Consider the following 13,413-nt stretch of genomic DNA (forward strand, 5'->3'; position numbering starts at 1 on the left):
TTTTGCTCTATTGTTTGTTATTACCTTCCTTCTGTTCACCTTGGGATTAGTTTGCTGTTCTTTTTCTAGTTCCTACAACTGTGTGATTAGGCCTTTGATTTGAATTAGCTCTTCTTTTATAAGGCATTTAGGACTAAAATTTAACTTTGGTCATTGCCTTTGCTGCTATCCATAAGTTTTGATATGTTGTGTTCTAATTTTCATTCATCTCAAGATATTTACTGATTTCCCCTGTGGCTTCTTTTTTGACTCATTGATTGTTTAAGAATGTATTGTTTAACTTTCAATAGTTTTTAGAGAGCAATCAAGGTGCATTAGAGAATGATTTGTATCCTGTTATGTTGTGGGGTGATGTTCTTTATATCTCTGTTAGGTTTAGTTCATTTATTATATTATTCAAGTTCTCTGTTTCTTTATTGATCTACTGTCCAGGTAGTCTATCCATTGATGAAAATTGTGTCTTGAAGCCTCTAAATCTATTGTAGAGGTGTCTATATCTCCTTCAGTTTTACCACTGCTTGATTCATGCATTTTGTGGCACTGTAGTTAGGATCATAAATATTTATGATGATTATTTTTCATGATGGATTGCCCCTTTTATTAATATATAGTGTCCTTCTTTGTCTCCTGTAACAGCTTTTGACTGAAAGTCTATTTTGTCTGATATTAGTGAAAATCTCCAAAAAATATAACTAAATAGGTAAATGTGGGACAAAAACACATTCTTTTGGCTAATATTTGTATTATCTTTTCTTTTGCTTCCACTTTAAACCCATTTGTGTCTTTGTGTCTATGGTGTATCTTTTTTAAACATACATAGTTGTATCATTCTTACTTTATCTAATTTACCAATCTGAGGACTTTAATCCATTAACATTCAGTGTTATTATTATAAAGGCAAATCTTAGTTTAGCTATGTTGTCCTTACTTTTTGGTATGTCATGTCCCTTTTGTTTCTCTTTTCCTTCATTGCAGCTTACTTTTGCATATAGCTGATCTTTTGAGGTAACTGATTGAGCCTTTTGTCATTTCTATTTCTGCATATTTTTTAAATACTTTCTTTGTTACCCTTGGGTTTGCAATCTAATTCTATAACCTACTATTTTGAGAAGGTAACAGCTTAGCATCAATGGCATACTCATTCTCTGTTCTATATCCTTATTTTCAATCTTATGCTGTTTTTGTCCCACATTATCTCTCATATTTTGAATTACCTTTATTGGGAAATATGATTATTTTTATTCAATCATATTCTAATTCTTATAGAAATTAAAAAGTAGAATTATAGATTGTGTGCATAATATATAAGTACTATTGAGATTTGCATTTACCTATTTAGTTATATTTTTTGGAGATTTTCACTTCCTCATACTATTCCAAGACACTCTTTCCTGTGTTCCTTTCAACAAGTAGAACATCCTTTAGCAATTCTTGTAGATCTTTTGCTGATAAACACTCTCAGTTTTTGTTTATCTGTTAATGTTCTTCATATCTTAAACTGTTCTTCATTTTTAAAGAACAGTTTTGCTGAATAAAGAATTTTTTGCTGGAAGATTTTCTTTTTTTAGTACCTTAAATATATCATACCACTTCCTTCCCACCTCCATGGTTTCTGCTGAGAAATCAGCACTTAATTTATTAAGGATTCCTTGTCTGCGATGAATTGCTTTTCTTTTCCTGCTTTCAAACATTTTGATTTAGTATGTGTCTTAGCATAAGATTATTGGGGGTTATTCTCTTTGGAGTTCATTTGCACTTTTTGGACATGTCTTTTGCAAGAGTTGGGAAATTTTTAACCATTATTTCCTCATATAGTCTTTCTGCCCCTTTTCTCTTTTCTTTTAAGAATACCCAAGATGCATATTATTGATGTGCTTTATGCTGTCACACAGGTTACTTGGACATTGCTCAGTTTCTTTTTTCTATTCTTTTCTCTGTGTATTCTTCCAAATGTATGATTTCAAATTCTGTGTCCTGTGGTTCAATGACTATTTCTTCTGATTGTTTAGATCTTTTGTTACATACCTCTAGTATATTTAAACCTCCATTATTTTTTTCATACCCATACTTTCTGTTATGCTCCTTTTTAAATCTTTTAATTCTTCCTTTTGTTCACTCATTTTCACCTTTATATTCTTTACTGCTATATCCTTATTTAGTTTATTTCAATGGATATTTTTTCCATTACAATTGCTATAAGGCTTGCATTATAGCAATCCAGTTTTCTCTCCTATCCATGATGCTTTTCCACGTTAGTGTGTCCCACCCCAAGGAGCCAGATTGGGTCAGCTTTCAAAAACATGTGTCTGTTAATTTAGGTGCTCCAGCAATTAGAGGCTGTGTTCAGCATGTGCACCTCTTGCCAACAGTTCTGCCACAGTTTTATTTTGTTTCCTGGGCCCTTTGGCATGCACATACTCACCAGCTGCTTGGTTTCTGCCCTGGGTCTAGGGGTTCTTGGGCCCCTGTACCTGGATATGCTAAGGTTCTAAACTGTGGCCATGAGTAGCTCTGTGGTATGCAACCAGGGTAGAAAGTCACCACAGTGCTATGGCTGGGGGACTCTTAAGCCTCGTGGGACCAAGCGAGGGGTAGGAGTCTGGCCTAGCAGGTTCACGTCATAGATCGCCTACCTTTTTTACGTTGTTTTATTCTTCAATTCAGCATTTGTGAAGTCCTTCTCCAGTCTCTATAATATTTCAGAATTCCAAGCAAGTGGGAGTTGTCTTTTATTAGTTCTTTCTGAGGAAGACTTTTCTGAGGGCTCTCTCATGTAGCCATCTGGGTGATGTCCTTCAATAGACAATCTTTAAACCTCCAAAAAGTGAAATTGATTGTCTGCACTATCAATTTCTCATTTTGAGCTTCTAGCAAATGAAGAGAATTTATCATCTATCAGAAAATATTCAAGTGAGAAGAAATTTGAAAGAAAGGAAAATGTAACTATTTAAGTTACATTAGGTCTCTCCCATTCATTTAGCTTTTATTATAAAAAGCATAATTAGTACTTGAGAAATGGCATGTGTTATTAAATGACTTTTTCAGTAATGATACCAAATGTCAGTAATGATACTGTACAATAACATATAAATGTATTGAGCGTTGCAGTTAGAGAGAATGAAAAAGAGAAAAAGAGAGCAAGAGAGAGAGAGAGCTTTCTCTACGCTGCATTCCATGGATAAAAGAACATTGTGTTCCTGGTATGCATTTTAAAATCTCTTTGGCAATTGTTCTTACATGGGCAAACTACCAATATTCAAACATTTTATGGTCTTCAATTCTCTCCAAATGAAACAGAATACTTTCAACCATTATCTTGTTCAAAAGAGGTTAGCCCCTCCACAGTCCCCTGCTTAGTTCTGGAAGAAGTTAAAACAAGATAAAGAGGGGCAGAATTTAGGACAACTGATCTGATACACCAATTAAAGCCAAACCAGATGGTCTCCTGTCTGCTCCCTGGTCTGTGTGGTTCATCATCAGATGACTTTGCTTTCATGTCTAATACCTTCCCATTGCTTCTAAGGACTTTTAGATTAAAACCAACCCCCTCACCAGAGCCCAGAGGACTCAACACCATCCTGCCCTTGCCTACTTCTTTTATATCATCTTCTACAAGCTATTTCAATAGGACCCACCTACTTAGTTCTTATCTTCTTCCTCAAATGCCCAGTCTGGTTCCTGCCTCTGAGCACTCACACTTGGGGTCCCCTCTGCCTGGGCGCTTTCCTTCATATCTCCTTTTTGTAGCTCTGGCTTCAGATTGCACCCACCTCCACAAGGATCACTGTTTCTGAAATATTACATCCTCCAGTCATTCCCTCGGTATATTCCACTAACCACTTTTACTGTCTTCATAGTATTTAAAACTATTTGAAACATTCTCATTTTTAACATTTGCCTTCCCCCACTGAAAGAGCAACTATTCCCACCACGAACTGAATTAGCAGTGAGAATAGGAACTTTGCCAGTCCCTATAGTGTTTACTATGTAAAAAATGAATGAATGAAAAAGATACAAAAATCAGATAACCTCAAGATACTCTCTGAAAGCCTTACTTATCATCATGAGGTATTTTGTTTGTGTGTTCACGAATGTAATACCAGCTTTTAATCAAATTTATGAAACAAATTTGCCTTAAGCTAGGATTTTTCAATCTACTGGGTTATTTTTATTTAACACCCTTTACTTTACCATAAAATAGTTGCTTTATATATGCCTTTTATATATTGAATATATATATTTTAACTTTATATTATATATATCATCTTTATTTTTATTTTAATAGGTCAATGGCATTAAAGAAAATATACTGATATGCTGGAGATTAAGAAATGCCATGATTAAGAGCAAATGCTGAGAAAGAAGAATACAAAAGAAAAGAGGAACACAGTAGCATTTCTTTTTTTGTCCTTCTATACTTACACTGGCAGATAAATAAACCTTTATATTTATATGCTGACAATGAAAATTCTATTAAAACATCATCCATTCAGTGGCATTGGGTGATTAAAGAAAAAATATATATACTGACACTTTTGTTATCTGGTGAGGGTTTTTAAATGTTTTGTCTTTATATATAGATAATTTTAAAAGACACTAAAAGCAATTTTGTGGAAGGAAAAAGAAAACATTACCTCCTTCTTACATGAAAATGACCTGTACATTAATATTATAAAAGACATTATTATAAATCATTAATATTGCATTTGTGCAATATCCCTTGTAGCACTCTATAGTCATCAGAAATTCATGTCTAAAATGGGGAATAAGCACCAGCAGAACACAGATTGTTCTTTATCATTCCCTACATTTCCTAGTATCTTGAGAAACTCAAAACATCAAGACTGAAGGAAAATTCTAGGAAACTAAAAGTGAGGTCAAAAGAAAGGAGCGAGTTAAGAAAATATAGCAAGTATTGGCCCTTCAGGATTAAATTTTTGGTTCTTTTGAAGTGATAAGAAGATTTTAAAATGACTGATAAGAACAGAAGAAATTTATCATTCATGATTCTATCTCTCTGCCTCTGTGTCTCCAATAGCAGCAGCACTTGTGACAGTCCTACCAGCCTCTGCAAAAATGGGACTTATGGTCCAAATGCAGACACTGGTTCCTTCCTTTCACTCAGCATTTTCTTTCTTCTGGGCTCCTGACTTCCATCCAGTTGCTTTTCATCTGAATTTTGCCTTTATGTCTGTCAAGTTGCCACCTCTAAGGGACTGTTTGCCTGGTTTTGATCGCCACATTGCCCTGGACACATCATTGGGTAAGGATTTCTTCCAGGCCCTGAAGTGTCACCATTAGATTCTAGCCAGACTGGGAGGGGAGAGCAGTTACAGTCAAACCCTTCACTGAGGTGATGAAATAAAAAAAATTAAACTAAGCAATTATTACTATTATATGGAAAAACAGTAGCATTTTGCCCAATTCTTTCTTCTGATCATTGTGAGCTGAACTAGGTAGTGTCAGCAAAATAGAAAAGGTGGAATTTGAGCTGTACTTTGTGGATAGGTAAAATGAAGTCAAGCATAAAGGAAGAATAATTCATGTCAGATGGAGGCAAATAAATTGGCCAAGACACAGCATGAACAAAGCATATTCAACAGACAATCTTGGGAAAGCTGCTCCTTTCAAGGCTGCAAAGGTCTATTTGGCCAACTTGTGAGGCATTTTGAATACCAGTCTTCTGAGCTCTTGTAAATTGTGTTTTATTCTCTTTTCTGAATTATTGTCTGCAGACCACCTGCATCATAATCACCACTTTGCTTCTTTAGAAATGCAAATACTTGGGACCCACATAAATTTACTGTACTAGAATCTCTGAGGATGAAGCCAGGAAATCTGACTTCATGTCGAGTTCACCAGTTCATTCCTGTGTTTGAGAACAAATACTGTGGAGTAACCATTTTAAAACTTTCTTCTTAACAGTGAAACATTATATATTGAAACAGTATACAAAACAGATGAAAGCCTTATTTGCGTGGTGGATGTGCATGTGCGTGTGTGGTGGGATGAGGGGAGTCTCTTAGAATACCTAGGGCTCCTTTGGAAAACCACTGCTATAGTTAAGGGGGGAAACACAGAGCAGTATCATGATGACAGTGGGATTTTAAAAAGATTAACATTAGAGTATAAAATGGATTTGAAGAGGAAAAGATTAGCTTAAAAAGACCAGCTGGAGGCTAGTGTAACAGATATTAATTTGCCACTTCAAAATAAGATGTTCAAGAAATCCCAAAGGACTTTATTTTCTTTGAACAAATAAATCTGATTTTGAAGTCCCCAGCCAGTTATAAATTCAATCACAATCATATTTGGGCCTCTTTTTCCAAACCCATCCTGTATCTGTGGGAATGTTTGGGAATCTAATGCAGAGTGATAATTTCAGGAAGATATCTCTGGTGTTCGTCCACCCAGATCATCGCCTGTAAGCTCACTGGACAAGTCTACATAGTGACTTAAAATCCAGTGATTCTGGACATCAGTGAAATTAGTGCAATAGGGACCTTTGAGAATTCTCGCTTGCATAGAAACAAGGAGAAAATTGACAAAAATTGCCAGAATAAACTTTTTCAGAAGTCTGGAAATTAAACAAAGGCTTGCAGCTACGCTGAGAACATTAACTCAAAATAAACAGTCTAATTTCTGTAAAAGCAGCATGCCTCGTGGCATTTTAACTTGCCCAAGTCCAAACCTCATTCTCTAGCTCCACAGTAGCTTTGAGAAACAGCAGCCCACACTGATGGTGAAACCCAGCAACCTGGTAGCCACTGGAGGAAGGACAGAGCTCCTGCTAAATATATTAGTCAAAAAATTATTTTAAAAATTATCATGTTGGGTTGTTTCCTCAAAGACCCCAAGTCTGTACTAGACCTGACCCAAATCTTGCCAAATGCAAAACGTTTTGTACTCTTTCCCCTGAACCCAAATCTTTTCCCCCAAGGGTGTTTTTCATAAGGCCTTACAGGCAATTGTCTAACACTGTAGTTGATGAGGCAGAAGATGGTAATTGAGGAAAACAATCAACTATTGAGTTCAGGAAAAATCATTAACATGCAGTTTGCCCAGCTTTTTTCTTGTTGTAGGATGGGGAAAGTTCTTTCCTGCTCCATATATCTCTGAGTTGAGGCTGGAAGTCCTGTGCTAATTGTTTTTTTTTCTGGGTTTGACTAGAGGGGAGATATGAGATGCACATGTTTCTACTCCCTCAAGGAGGTGATATTGAAAGGAGTCAGTAAAGAACATTCTTTCCTCAGTTTGATGGTTTCACGCTGGATGTTCCCCCAGAAAAATGTATTATTAAATCTAATTTATTGCTGTGGAGATAAACTCATTGTTAAGTAGGAACTTTTGATGAGGCTACTTCAGTTAAGGTGTGATCCGTGTCATTCAGGATGGGCTTTAATCTTATTACTGGAGTCCCTTATAAATAGAATAAATACAGAGATAATGAAAGCCACAGAAGCGAGAAATCAATGATACCCAGAAGAGAAGGGAGAGACACTGCTATGAGTCTTATCATGTGGCAGAGGAGCCAAGGATCACCAGCAGCTGGTCTTCGAAAAGAAAGCATTGGCTTGACAATGCCTTGATTAGAGTCTTCCCAGACTCTAACCGTAAGCAAATAAATTTCCTTTGCTTGAACCAGACATCTCATGGTAGTGATTTAAGAGCGCAGGAAGCTAAAACACAGGGGATCGCAACTAGTACACTCAGAGGCTTATGTGGAAGCTCCTTAAGCACCTCTATGCCTTAACCTATGTTCTCACTGTTTTAAAAGCAGATATCTTCTTTCTTAATGTTTTCTAGCACAGTCTCTATCCCCCCATCCAGAAATGTGGTTTTGTCTCTACCTTCTGCTCCTTCATGAACTGGGTGATACACGAATTACAATAAAGTGTTCGATCTTTTTATACTTTCCCACACTTCCTTCCCTTCCTCTGTCATTTGCATGTTGAAATTCTGGAAACTTTTCTTCCTGTTCACAGATTGTCAGGAACATGGGATTTGAACATGTGAGGTGCTCAGAGATAATGTAGCCCAACCTTTATTTTTGGTTAGGATAAAGAGGCCTGGAGAATCTAAATGACCCTAGTTTTACAAAAAGATGGATTATTATCATACTACTGAGGATTCAGTTCCCTTCTTTCAAGAGTGCAAATAATCAGATGGCAGTCAGCCCACAAACTTCGGTTTGGCATTTATATTTTAAAACATATGGTCAGTGAATGAACATGGAGATGGAGAAAGTATATGAACCATAAGATTTCTTAAGACCTATTTTAGCCTATACAATAAATGATTAAAGTGTTACTGAATATCATCTATGATTTTATAAATTCTATCCCATTTTGGCATATCTTTTCTTCTATTCTAAAAATATCATTTCTACTCATAAGGCATTTAGTTTATAAGAAAACATTATAGATTGTGTGATGTATATTTTTTGCATAGTATAATGTGCCATGAGATACACTCCAATTTTAAATAAATCGTATTTGAATCTGTTAAGATACTCTTGAGGTGGTTATAATCATAATTTCATAAGTGTATAGTTATTATTGTATTTTGTAATTTTACCTGGCTTCAGCAGTTATTTTTACTTTCCCATCAACATATTTTCCCTTGGGCTTTACAGGCATAATGGGGAGATGAAATTTCAAAACTAAAATAAATGTAAATGATTCAGCCACCCAGTATCTTCACTTATATGTTTGGTTATACCAACATATATATCTAATAAAATTTTTATAAAGCAAATCCAAAAGGAAAGAAAGAAAATTATTAGTTTACTATGTAAACAATCACTTTTTCAGACACTTTTATCCCAACAATTCAAATAGCTATTATGGCTTTCCTTTGTTTTATTCCTGGCATGGAACTACCAAACTAATCAGGAAACAAAATAAACATTAGATAATTAGACTCCCTTGGTATTGAATTTTGATGGCACAATTTAATGATGGACCTCAAACTGTTGAACACTTTGTTGGTACATCTTTCTGTCAGGCATGTCACATGCTTGGTTTAAGAACACTTGGTGTTTAAATGTTGCAAGATGTGAAAAAACTTGATTTGAAATGCAAAGCATAATAAGAAGATATATTCATTTTCATTTATTTGCACCTCAACATTTTAAGAAATTCCTTCCATAAAACTACGCTTTAAATTCAGGAGGCCTTAGATAAAATCTTGAGTGTATACTATACAAAAGTATTTAGATAAATTTTTGAAAATTCTGCAAGCCTTCTGTCTCTATGTCTACCCAGTGTCAAAAATTTAGATCTTTAGAAACATCGAGCTGATGAAATGAATTTGCCATCCAAATGTTTGGCGTTGTGTGGCTCAGGTCTTGTTAGCCCTGTCTTCTTTTAAATTTTTGACATGGGTTGCTTGCATAAATCAAATGGAGGCTGAAATAAGAAATGTATTAGTTAGGGTTCTCTAGAGAAAAAGAATCAACAGGGAACACTTGCAAATATAAAATTTATGAAAGTGTCTCACGTGACCGTAGGAGTGCAGAGTCCAAAATCCACAGGGCAGGCTACAAAGCTGATGACTCCAATGGATGGCCTGGATGAACTCCACAGGAGAGGCTCACCAGCCAAAGCAGGAATGCGACCTGTCTCCTCTGAGTCCTCCTTAAAAGGCTTCCCATGATTGGATTTAGCATCACTCATTGCAGAAGACACTCCCCTTTGGCTGATTACAAATGGAATCAGCTGTGGATGTAGCTGATGTGATCATGACCTAATCCTATGAAATGTCCTCATTGCAACAGACAGGCCAGCGCTTGCCCTATCAGATGAACAGGTACCACAACTTGGCCAAGTTGACACCTGTCCCTAACCATGACAAGAAATAAGTTAAAAGAATGTTAAAATGATATTAATGATAGGTTGCCCATGATTAGAATGTAAATAAATGGGAAAAAATATGCATTTGTAACAACTGATAACCAGACATACATGCAAAGATCTGATATGAACTGGCTTGATGCCTGCTGGAGGGGCACTCACTTGTTAAGGAAGGACATCAGTGACCAGACTTCTGAACATAAAATCCCAGAGCAGACCCACTCCAGTGCCTGGCAGGTAGAGGTGAACTGATCCCAGATCACCCCATCTCTCAGCTCCATCACCTGTACTGTGTTGTGAGTTTTGTTCCCTCCTTATCATTCCCCATGCCACCCCCACCCTCCTCTCTCCCAGGTTTGGATCCTCCATTGATGCATGTTGGACCAGCTCCTGAAACCCTTGTTAAAGATATACATATGCCTGTGTCAGGTCCAGCCTGATAGACTTTTAAAGTCTCTGGTGTCCTCTGCCTTTAAATGTGTTTTGTGCCCTTGACTGGCTTATTACATGAAGATTCAGCTCCCTTCTTTCAAGAGTGCAAATAATCAGATGACAGTCAGCAGCTTGCAATTAAGCAAGCAAATAAATTGCATTGATTATCCAAACTACAATCATGCCTCAGGTATCTTCAATCATTTCTCAGATATCTTCAATTTTACAGCATTTACATAACACTCTCATACCACTGATGCACAATCGTTCATTCATTTATACCCCAAAACTACCTTAAAGAAAGAGGCAGAGCAAGAAGATGCTAATTAGAAATCATGATATTGTCAAAGGGATTATTAAAAGTATTAGCTCAGACTAAATTTTTTTTAATGTATAATTAATTCATTTTGTCCAAACAGTCAAGGTGTGAAGATTGATGAAACAGAGAAGATGATAAGCTTTATGCAAAATAATGTAGCATATGTTCTTCTACATATCTGAATTGTAGTAAACACACATGTAGGTAGATTAGATAGATCAGCAGGTAGATAGATAGACAGAAATTAAGTCAACTATTATGGAAACCACAACACCAAGTCCAAATAGCAATAAAAGAGCATCATTTTCATTTGAGATGAAATACTGCTCAAGTAGTAAAATGCTTATGAATTAAGTCTTAATATATCACAATAATTTCCATTTAACACATATCCTGAGGGTTTTTCGTTTCTTAGTTTGATTTTAGTTGACAAAAATAATTTGAGAAGAACATATATGACTATCATTTTGCTTTCTTTATTTTGGAAATATGATCACTAATGTTTCTCTGTAAGAGGGAATGGCTTGGTTTAGGAAAATGGCACTGGGAAAGCACAGTGATTACATTCTTGAAATGATTCAGATTTTTGCATTTACTGCATTTTTTTTTTTTTTTTTTTTTTACATTAGGCGGGCATCGGGAATCTAACCCAGGTCTCCCACACAGCAGGTGAGAATTCTGCCACTGAGCCACTGTCACACCACCCAAATTTTTGCATTTAAGAAAACAACTAAGTGTTGATTATGTTAATTTACTTACGTTAACTTTTTTTAATAATATTAGTGAATAACTACTTTCTTAGGAACTACCTATGAATATGCGTTTGAATTGAGATTTATGTTGTATTCATTTCTTCATATTACTTCTACTTTTCATCATCTCTGATCTGCCTGTTATTCAACAAAAGTGAAAGCTCTGGCCCTCAAGGATATGTACGCAAGGTGTTTATTATAGCAACCTTTGCAGGGGAAAAAGCTGGAAACAACCTTCCTGCCCATCAACAGGGGAAATATTAGCTAACCCATTATATAGTTAACTAAGAAGTATGAAACTAGTATTGAAAGAATAAGTTAGCAAGGGAGTGCAAGGGTAGTTCAGTGATAGAATTCTCGCCTGCCATGTGGGAGACCCAAGTTTGTTTACCAGCCCATGCACTATCCCCCCCCAAAAAAATTCAACAAATGGTGCTGCAAAAATGGGATAGTCACACGGAAAAAGAATGAAATGTGACTCCCACCATAAAGCATACCAAAAAAATAAATAAATTAGAGCTCACACTCTACCCTAACCCATGGTATTGGCAATAAGTTGTTATATAAAAAACAAGCTGCAAAATAATGTGCATAATATGTATACATATATCCCAGGTTGTTGGGGTTTTTTTACATGAATTTGGGCATTGTACTTCTTAAACTATGATTTGAAATAGTTTAATAGTATTAGAAGTATCTGGTGACTAAAGAGTTAGCAGAATTCTCCTATGCAGCCATCTGGACCTGGTATATTTTGTATGTGTGTTGAGTGGAAGTTCTTTCCTTTCTCTATTTTTTCTGTGGTACTGGTCTGTTTAGATTTTCTGTCTCTATCGAGATCAGTTTTGGTGCATTGTATTTTTTTAGGAAATTATCCATTTCATCCAGGCTTTCAAATTTGTTTGCAGAGATTGTGCAAATTAGTCTCCTCATTTTGAAATTATTCTCTGTTTTGATTTATTTTACTCTTGTCATTTCTAATTTTGTGCATTTGGGCCTTTTTACTTTTATGTTGATTAGGTTAGCAAGTGGTTTATTTTGTTGATAAATTTCGAAAAACATTTTTTTAAAAAAAGAATTTCAATGCACAAAGTGGATATTTTTCAAAGAACTGGATTTAGATTTATTTATTAGTTCTATTTTTAGTTTTTCTAATCCATTACTCTCTACCTTTATTTTTCCTCATTTCTGCTGCTTTATTGTTTCTTACTATCTTTTTAAATTTGTTGTTTGGTTCGTTGATTTTATATAGCATGTAAGTTACTTGATTATATAGCTAATTCTTGTGTTGGGGCAATGAAATTACAACATGAGACTGAAGCATCTAATAGTCCAGAAAGTAAGGGAGTGCTCAAAAAGGAAAAAAAAACAGATGGGTTCATGCCACAAGAACACAGGAGTAAACCAAGCGGCCAAAGCTGGAATAATTTGAGAAACATGATAAATAATTTAAAAAGTAGCTAATAACCCAAAGCGTAAAATAAGTGTACATGAGTTCATACTGATAGAAATGAATTATTGAATAAATAAATAGGAGTGAAGGGACAGGGACACATTTTCCTTACAGAAGAGATCCAAATAATATATGTAGATACTGCCTCTTCATGGGGTCGAACATAACACCTATCCCCTTGCTAATACCACCTTAACCAAATGGGTAAGATTAGCATTATTAGTAATAAATCATATTAATATCAAGCACCTCCTGATATGATGTGATGAGAAGGGTTCTTCACTTCTGTGGTAAGTTTTCCCAAAATCACAAATTCAATCTATAACTGAGAAAAATATGAGATACCAAAATCCAAAGATATTCTACAAAATACCTGGGCCAGTACTCTTCAAAAGGTCAAGAAAATTGAAAAGACTGAGAAGCTGACACAGACTGGAGGAAACTAAGGAGGCCTAAACAGTAAATGTAATGTGGTATCCAGGACTGAGTGGTGGATATTAGTGGAAAAATGACAAAATTTTAATAAAGTCTGGAATTTATTTAATAGTAAATATACCCGTGGCAGTTTCTTAGTTTTGACAAATGCACCACGATTGTGTAAGC

This window comes from Tamandua tetradactyla, chromosome 5 (genome assembly GCF_023851605.1).
Source record: "Tamandua tetradactyla isolate mTamTet1 chromosome 5, mTamTet1.pri, whole genome shotgun sequence".
NCBI classification, from domain to species: Eukaryota; Metazoa; Chordata; class Mammalia; order Pilosa; family Myrmecophagidae; genus Tamandua; species Tamandua tetradactyla.